The sequence below is a fragment of the Hydra vulgaris genome, chromosome 06, assembly GCF_038396675.1.
Source record: "Hydra vulgaris chromosome 06, alternate assembly HydraT2T_AEP".
In the NCBI taxonomy this organism is placed as follows: domain Eukaryota; kingdom Metazoa; phylum Cnidaria; class Hydrozoa; order Anthoathecata; family Hydridae; genus Hydra; species Hydra vulgaris.
The window spans coordinates 2526206-2536598 of NC_088925.1; the positions used below are offsets into that span (position 1 = coordinate 2526206).

General features: G+C 25.3%; 1 long non-coding RNA gene across 1 annotated transcript; it reads right to left on the reverse strand.

Annotated features, from left to right (window-relative positions):
• Nucleotides 1-4789: 4789 nt before the first annotated feature.
• Nucleotides 4790-5143, reverse strand: LOC136081581 (uncharacterized). Its single transcript, XR_010638917.1, has 2 exons — nucleotides 5059-5143; nucleotides 4790-4962 (listed from the first exon to the last, which is right to left on the reverse strand). It is a non-coding gene; the product is annotated as an uncharacterized LOC136081581 (long non-coding RNA).
• Nucleotides 5144-10393: the final 5250 nt, after the last annotated feature.

A 10393-nucleotide genomic window follows, 5' to 3' on the forward strand; every position in this document is an offset into this window, starting at 1 on the left:
CAATTGTTATCATAATTTAAACAAATGGTTTTTAATGAATATTAGCCGTTAACTGAAAAACGGGTTTAAACATAAACGACACTGTTGTTATACTATAGTGCTATAACTTAGCACTATTTATCAGGGTTTATTCTAAATTACGGAAGTAAAAGAAAAAAAAAATTTTTATGGGTGGCGACTAATTGGCGTGTCAGGTGTTTACAATCCTTCTCTCCCCCTCACCCAAAAAGACAACATTTTATTATGCTTCTTTGGATTAAGTACACATTTTATTTTAAGTAAACTAACAAATATATTAAAATTTTAATGCTTAACCAAATTGATATCAATATTTAAAAAAATATATTAACAACTACAACACATATTCTTTTTTTGTTTTAAAAATTTTACGCTTGTTTCGACTTATGCATTTCGCTAGAATAATAGCATTTCTTTTCTTGAGGTTGATAGATTTTCCGCTAGCTTCAGAAGTTAATTTCACTGCTCTTTCAACTGTTTGTGAGTGGCATGGAAGGTTGGGAGTCTTTCCTTGATTAGGAATCATCTTTAAAAGCTCCTCATTTGATATATTTTCGACACAAGGGGGCTCAAAACAGTCTATATAATACAAATTTTTTAATTTTGACCAGTTTTTGCATTTACAATCAATAACTGGAATAGAATTAACCCTAATACCATTTTTTAATCCATTTTTAGGTTCATTGATAGAAGTTTTTCTTGTTTGTAAAATTTTTATGACAGCAATTGTTCTATAAACTTATTCTTCAGAATAAAGTAGAGCAGCAATAAAATTCTCAGGTTGGAGACAAAAAGAGTTTCTATAAATAATTGGCAATGTAATATCTTAAACTTCAGTATCCAGCTTCAAAATTCGCTCAATAAATTGGAAAATTAGTTTGAGTCTCTCGGTGAAACTCTTTAACTTTTTGATACTGAACCACATTGGAGTATATACTGTTTGAAAATATTCAACAAAGATTTTAAGCTCTTTACTGGGATTGATTGTTCTTGTGTATAGTGCCATTATCCGCAATGCTGTTGTCAACCTCCTTGCATGATAAATAGGGCCTATAATTTTAATCTTTCATATATAAAAATTAATTATTTTTAGACCTTAAATAGTTAATAAATACACATATACATAAACTTCTAACAAAATAAATAATAGAAAAAATATCAAGAACAAATAATTAACAAAACAACACACCTATTTTTTTTTTTCAGATACTTTTCGTTTGAAAACCCTCTAGAAATTTCAATACTGTACTCTAGTAGCATTCTTTGATTCTTAGAGAGTTCCTTATTAACAGATGGAGGAGGATATTCAATGTTTGTCTCAACTTGTATGAAGTCAACAGCTAAATTTAAATGAAATGGATCTGTCAAACATTTTCCGACTGGTCCTCTAAAATATTAGTATTATTATTTAATCAAATATATTATTATTATGAAAAATATTTTATTAAAAATATTAATTTATAATAAAATACATTAGAATAAAGTAAAGTAAAGCAGCAATAAAAATGTGATAAGTAATGTTACTATTAATATGATCACAAACAAGAACTTAAAATAGTGTTATTATTACCCGAATAATTATTTGGGTTATTGGAAGAACCATCAAGTTTACAAATTAAATGACGCAATGGTAACTCATTAACATGTAGAAGACAGCCAACTAAATGAATTCTTCTTTGCAACATTCTCTCAAGACAAGCTACTAAACCATTATCTTTACCTAAAATGATATATAAATATGCAAATATAAAACTTAACTAAAGTTTTATATACTAACTTTTTTGATATTTCAGACAGGTGTTTTGAAAAAAAAATACCTGTATTAACATTTGTATTGTCCAAAATTATTGCCTTGATACTTTTATCGCTTTTAAACTCCTTGAGAACATCACAGGTAAATTCAGCAAGATCTTTTCCTTTTCCCTTTTCGTTAGGTACATCTATGTGCTTTAGGTACTGACCTTCAACTTGCCTTGATTAAAATAAGATATATTTTTAGTGAAAAAAAAAATTACAAAAAAAATCATAACTAAAGAGATAAAATTGGCCTTTACCTTATTCAATTGTAAATGTCAAGTGGTCTACAGTGCTAGTAGATTTATAAAGTTTTATTTCACCATCAATATCTCTCTCTCTTCATAAACCAATGAGTTTTTATTACGTTTACTATCCAAACCAATTGTCTTTATATTTGAAATCTTAGATTGCTTAAAACTAGCATGCGAACACACTCGTTCTTTCCCTCTCTTCATTTTACTTGGATCAATAACCTCATTTAGATGGAGAAGTAAAGCATTAGCTATGGCGGCCCCGCTTCATCTGATATTCCATATCTAATTACCTCTAATGCAAATTTGGGATAGTGGGTAGTGTTATAGTGCTTAGATTTATTGTGATTTAATGATGATAAGGAAGTTTCACTCCACAAAAAAAAAGAAAAAAAAAAGAAATCGAAATTCACAACAATGCAAATTTTACATTTAAATGCATTACCATTTAAGAATTTATTTTATAACATTATACTTTAAAGAATTATTTATCGGTTATTTACTTTAAATATGCTGTAATTTCTTTATAAATAATATACAGTTTGTATCGTACAATCAAAGTTTACACATCACATTTTATTACCTGATCTGAATCCACGATTGTGTCAAACTCTTTAATTTAAATTTCTTCATCAGATGCTTTAGTTTGCTTTTTATTTGAGGTAGGTGATTAAATAGAGTTTTCAATACTTCCTATCTGAAACTTTCCTTTAGTACCAATTTTCTCACTTTGGTCTTTTATATAGGAGCGCTCTTCTAAAGGAATCTAAATAAAATTTTGTGGTTTTAAATACTATTTAAAAACAACTCAAGGAACACATAAGTTTATATAAAAAATAAACTAATCAATCAAATAAAAATTAAATAAGTTATGCAAAGTCCAATTCGAAATTTTCATATTCTACTTTTTTACTGCCAACACAACTACAATAAAGATGCACATCTGAACAACCTAAGCATTTGATACTCATGTCATCACAGGGAAGAGCTTCAAGCTTGCAGCTACATGCTAGCAGGTCAAACAATTTATTTTTATTTTTTTCCAATAACTTTTTGGCCAAAGGTTTAATCTTATTTCCATTCCAAGAAATAACATTGTTATAAAATCTTAACAGTTTAACAATCAAACTTTTTTCAGTTAATAAAACTAATTTGGAATAACAATTGAACGAAACTTCTTTTAAACTACAAAGTGTTCTTTGAATAATGACATTTTTGTCTTTAATGCCTTCTAAATCTCTCAGTTTGAAGAAAAATTTTGCTACATCGCCATAAGTTGCTAGGTCTGTAATAGGAAGATCGGAAGGACTACCTCCATATAAATTGCACCGTCTAGTTCTTCTTAGAGGAGGCATTTTTGTATTATTGTAATGAATTTAGATCGTTTCATAATATAGGTAATATAGTAATATATATATATATATATATATATATATATATATATATATATATATATATATATATATATATATATATATATATATATATATATATATATATATATATATATATATATATTATAGATTCAGTAACTCTTTAACACAAATAGCAGTAAGTAAAGCGCTTCCGCAAGCTTTGATTTACTATTTTGTTTTGGTTTGTTAAAATTTTTTTCACGCCTACTGTCATAATATATTCAATAAAAATGGCGACATATAGCCAATATTTTAAGTAAAAATTTAAAAACTCATTTTTAAAATAAGATAGGCTCTACTTAACTTTTGAATTTTTTTATTTTTGAGTTAAATTTTATTTTGTTTTAAATTATCTACTCCAGCTTGAAGCAAACTGATACCAAAAAATGCTGGTGCCTCAAAAAAAATGATGGCAAAGTGTGTCAAGATTTAAGAACACATTTTTTAAGATTTAAGAACATTTGACAAGGGCCGCAAGTGAGGGGGCCCCATCGTGGTAAAAATGGTGAGGAGGGGGAATAAAAAAATGTTAGGAATTTTAATAATGAAGAGTGAGGGGGAATAGAAAACTTTTTGTCACGTGTAAAAATTTATGATAAAAAACTGTATGAGACTGATGCGCGCGCAGATATAATATAGGTTATAAAAAAAATATTTATTCATATAAAAAAACTGTTACAATAAAAAAATGTCACAATACAAATTTTTTTTCTTCTCTAAAAATAGGGTATTTCTTTTTCACAAAATTTTCAAACGTCATGTTTGGGTGAAATCGTTTCCCGATGGTAATATAGTGATTATAAATGTTAAGTTCTTCAGCGAATGTTTTGTTATATTGTTCCGCAATCTCCAAGACAAAAAGTGCTTCTTCAGCTGTTAAATTGATTGTGTTTTTAACGAGACAATTGCAATCTCCACACATTGTATTAGTTAGCTAAAAAAACTACAATACAAATTACAATAAAAAATATATGAAAAAAGATTATAATTTATGAATAGCAAAATTTATTTTTATATATTCATTTATTGACATGGGTTTTTTTATATCTATATTATTGTTTGTATTTTTTATATTTTTTGTCTCCAGATTTAAGCATTTTTTATAATTAATTCCTCGGAGAGGTCTTTTTAATTTAGTACTCTTTATTTGTATTTCGAAAGGTGGAGCGTTGAGTTCACATTCCCAATCATCATTTTAAGATGTGTTATTCATTCTTATTTATCTAAAAAAAAGATAAAATGTTAGTATAAAGTTGTATCGAAATAGGAATAAAAAGTAATAAAAATAAGGAATAAAAAAGACAAAAATGTGATAAAAAAAATATATTTCATATAAAAATAATACAAAAAAAGTTAATTTCTTTTTTGCATCTGACACGCTTGACAATGGCCACATTGTTTTTGGCAAAAGTATGGTTGGTTTAATAAACGTGAATATTTTAAACTTTCTTTGTTCAATATGAAAAAGTAGGGATACATTGCTGTAAAAAAAGAAAAATAGGATTAATAAATAAAAAATTCGTTTTTAAAAAAATAAAAAATTTTGTTTTAAAAAATAAAAAAATAAATAAATATACCTTTCATTTGATTGCGAATTTTTTTACTCATTTTTTTCTTCGCAAAACCACTTTTATTCATTTGTTATTGTTCTAGCTATAAATATAAAATAATTTCGTTTACATGTACAAAATAAATATAAAATAATTTCGTTTACATGTACAAAATTTCGAGATGAAATAAAATGATATTGTTCTATATCCCATTTTACATAATTTTTTAATAAAATATAAAAATGTTCATATTGTGTATTATTTAAAAAATTGTGATGATAATGTGATTTAAATAATTCAACTGTAAGAAATAAAAAAGTATGTTGTGTGTAAAAAAAATCTAATTTAGATGAATAATGACATAAAAACCAATCACTATATTTTGGAAAATAAGACAGATTGTTATACATAATAAATGCTTCATCGTAATAACACATAGGTATTTCAAGTTTTTCTTTAAATAATATAATTTCTTTTTTTATTCTGTAAAATCCCAATTGTATTTTTTTTAAGGTAGGGATTTTTCGAGTTTAAATGTTAATTTTGTTTCTAAGCAAAACCATACCATTTTTTCATATTGAAAATAATAAAAACTTTTTCTTTGTTCTTTCTTTTTTGCATCCATTATTTTTTTTATTAGTTATCTAAAAAAAAATTAAAAAAATTGATTTACAATATTAAAATGAATAAAACAAGGTTCTGTAATATAAAAATATTGTTGTTTTGCCCAGTTTATATATTCCATTATTAAATGATATAGTGTTTTCATAAAATCTGTTTCTAGTTGTTTATGTGGGTTAGCAAAACACGATATTTCTGTAAAAAGTAAATGAAATAAACTGTAAAGGTAGCGTCTTTGAAGATGAAAAAATAATAAATGTTTCTTTTTTTCGTAAATGATGTTTCTTCGGTAGCAGTAAAATAATAATCTAATTTCATCTTTGTTTTTCAATTTTGAGGGTAGTCTGGTTTTATCGAATAAAGAAATGATTTTAACTTGTAATTGTTCAAACTCGATAAGGATTCGTTGAAGTGCCAAGGTTCTTTTGCATAAATCTTTTAAGGTGAGTTGAGATTTTCGAGGGTAAATTTGTTCAAGTTATCCAATGTACTATCGTCATAATGAAAAAGATAATAAGAAAATTGTTGTTCGCGTGGTTCAAACCAAGTCAGTGTTTGTCTTCAAATTTTTTAATGTGAGAATGAATGTTTTCCAAATAAATGCAACGTTCTTTAGTTTTTCTGTCCAATTTTTTGTTTCTTTTTTCTCGCTCCATTTGTTTTCTACGTTTATGCAGAAAGTAGTAAAATGAAGTAAATTCTTTTTCAAGTATGTTGACAATATTGCCCCAGTTGCTGCCCATTTTTTTATTAGTAATCTAAAAAAAATTACAAATGTAAAAAAATACAGTAAAAAAATTATGTTTGGGAAACAAGTCATAGTTTTAGTATACAAGTAAAAAAACTATAATTTGTTTCCCAAAAAAAGTTTTTAGAAGAAATCAGGTTCTTGAGCGCATTCAGGTGTTTCAGGTGGTTCAGGTAAAGGGTTATAAAAATTCAAAAGTTTTTGTTGCTTGGCTTCAATGACTACGCTTGGAAATACTTCATTTGGTGGAGAATAAACAGGTGGTAAATTTTGTATCATACTTTCTTCATAAGTAGGTAGTCGTGGTATTTTGTTTTTATATTTGTTAAAAATATCATTTCGATGTATTACTTTACACATGTTAAGTAAAAATTCCAATTTACTTTCTAAACTTTCATGAATATTTCCATTATAATCTTCTATGGCATTATCTTTTATATACTCTACGAGATCGTATGCGTTTTTTAATTTCTGCTTGATACCATGTGGAAGTAATAACACGAATCTAATACTTCTAACGTTTTCAAAAGTGAGCTCATTAGTTGTTTGTCTGAAAATTTCTACTGAATTCATTTTTTTATTAGTTAATCTAAAAAAAAAATATTCTATTGTATAAAGAAATCATTACATAAAAACAGAATTAAAAAAATGACAAATTTTTTACAAAAAAAAAATATATTATTGAATTGTAATAGAAATAAATAAGTTATTATTAATAATAAATTGTTTTAGTTCTTCGTGTGAAATGAAATTGGGAAATCCAACTGCTACATCATATTCTTCGGTAAGTTTATCAAAAGGAACTCGCGTTTAAAGTTTGAAGATAATTATCACTCGTAATAGTATGAGCAAAAAATTTATTGTTATTTTTTAGAGTGCAAATCACTTTTTTGGTAAAGGGCCATTTTAAAACGTCATCAAGGTCTCCTCGCACGAGTTAGAAGTAAATGGCTACATTGTTTACGTTTGTACTTCGAGTATATATTTTCATAATGATAACCTTCTACTGTGTAAATAGGTTGTGAATAATAAGCTCATCAGATAGTAGTCTGAGATTCATTTGATTGAGTTTGATGATTTGACTGTCTTTAAAGATGTGCTGTATTACTTTTGTTTCTTTGGTTTGTTGAATTGATTTTTTTAATGCTAAGAATTCTGTACTGTTTTCTTCTACAATTTGATTGAGTTTTGTTATTTCTTGATTGAGATTTTGTACATCTTCTTGATTTGCTAAAACCATCATGTTGTCATATAAGAGATTTTTTAATTCTGTCATTTCTTTATTCATTTCTTCTAGGGTTTGATGAAGTTTGGTATTCTCTTCATTCAGCTTTTTAATTTCTTGCTCTTTTTCTTTTGAGTTGACTATTTGTTTAGTTAGGATTTCTTGATGATTTTTCATTCCACTCATGATGTGGCTAATAGAAAGATTCAAATAATTTAAATTTTTCTTTTCGTCTTAAATAATTTGCTCGAAATATTGATTTTGTTGTTCTTTTATAACATTGAAAACAGATTACAGAGTGTTCATAGTAATCTTTATTATCTACTTTGGTATTACAAAAAAAGCATATTTTTTGTATGTCTAGAAATTCATAATCGCATTCGTGGTTTAACAAATCTTGCACTTTTTCCTTACACATAAAACATTTGTGTGAGAATTGGTCTGTAGAACATTCTATTTGATGATTCATAAGTTATTCTTTAATAAATTCTTTGTCACAAAAACAACATGGATATGTGTTGTCTGCCATTTTTTATTAGTTGCTGAAAAAAAAACATTTATTTATATAAAAAACACAATAATGAAAAATACACTAGTCTTTTTTTTAATATAAAAGAATTAATAAATAAATAAAATGACTAAATAGAACAAATAAAAGAACTAAAATAAAAAAAATGTTCATTTCAATGTCTTTCTTATCGTATTGGTTTAAATGATGAAAAGTCACATTTTCTATTTTCAACTCGTTTTCTTTTTCAAACAGCTCTCCAAAACCAGGAAACATATTATAAAAATCATCATTATTATTATTCATTTTTTAGTTGTCTAAAAAAAAGATATATTTACAAAAAAAATAATTACAAAATTATTTCTGGTAAATCATCCATTTTATTCATAACATCAATGATATATTGTTCCAAGTCTATTCCATTTATAATTTCGTGAATTTCTTTTTCTATTTGATCTACTTCTTTTTCTATTTCTTCTTCTATCATTTGTTTTTTCAGTTCTTCAATATAATCCATTTCTTCCATTTCTTCCATGTCTTTTTGTAGTAATTGTTCTAAATAAATTTCGTATTCTTTTTCTGACATTCCTTCTAATTCCATTATTTCTTCCAATTCCTTTTCTTCTTTTTCACTTAGCAATAACTGGTGATAACAAATAGACTGTTCGTTGATATATTCACCATAACTAAGAGAAAAAATATGTATAAAAAAATATAAAAAAATATAAAAAAAACACAGGTTGATATTCTTACCATCCTTACTTTTTGATGTATTGTTTCATTTTTTTTAATATATTAGTTTGCTAAAAAATAAAAAAAAGTTACAAAAAAAATTATTGTAATATAAAGTTCTGTAACATTGTCATGCTTTCATTTATGTTATTTAAAAGTTCTTGATTTTTTTCATTGGCAGTTGACAGGTCCAATAACCAATACCAAAACATATCGTGTAAAGCTTTTACTGCGTCCATTTCTGAACAATGTTTTTGAAACAATAAAGTTAATACTCGATACATTCTGTCTTCAGTAGAATAACAATCATGACGAATCACTTCTATATCATTTTTTTTATACTCTAAATATTCTGCAACTGTTTCCCATTGACTTTTGAAACCTTTTGTCATTTTGAGCTTGATTCGTGTAATATTCATTTTTTCATTTTTTGCTAAAAAAATATAATATTTATTATATAAATTTATCGTAAATAATTATTTATAAATAATTTACATTGTCATAAACTAAATAAAAGTTTTTCATTATCAATTTCAATTTTCATTGATAAAATAAAGTATAAGTCTTTTATTGCTCTTTTTTTGTTGTGTTGGAATACGAATAGTGTTAAAATAATTTTTAATTTATCCGAGTTTTTTTATATAATTGTCATTTATTTTTTTAATATGATTTCTTTTAAATTTTAAGTATACTGCCAGTTGTTTCCATTCGCCATGGAGTTGTTTGCTGATATTTGTTATTATTTGTTTAATCATTTTTTTTCTTTTGTATTAAAAAAAGTTAATAACAAAATTGTATTAAAAAAAGTTAATAACAAAATTGTATTAAAAAAAGTTAATAACAAAATTATATTAAAAAAAAGTTATTAAACAAAAAAAAAATATAAACAAAATTAGTATAAAGAAAAAAAAGACTATAAAAAAATTTATTTTCTATAAAAAATAATTTACAAAACTTTCATAAAATTTCACTTTCATGATACGGATTTTCTAAAAAAAGTGAAAGGGAAATATTAAAAAAATGTATTTATTTTTTATAAATAAATAATTTTGGAAAGACACCACTCTCGTCTTTTACTAATTGATGATTAATTTTAATTGATTCCATTTTTTTACTAAAAAAATGATTAGATGATTTATATAAAAAACGCCATGTTAATTTTTTGTAATAAGCAAAAAATATATATAAATAAAAAATATCATTTTTTTTATATAATGCCTAAAGTAAGGTATACTCCTAGATCATTGAACACTGTCAATATGGCGCGTACAAAAACAACAGTTCCTAGAACAAAAAAAGCAGTTCAAACACAAACAAGTACAAAACAGAGTTCAACATCGACACAGACTGAAAGTCAGTATTTACCGATTAATTGTAAAAGAATATTATCTTGTTTACGAATAACAGAATTGTAAAAGAATATTATCTTGTTTACGAATAACATTTGTCGTGTTGCTTTCCATTTTTGAGCGTTTTACAATGCGTGTTCTCACCATTTGATTTTGTTAACAAAAAACACGCTTTATAT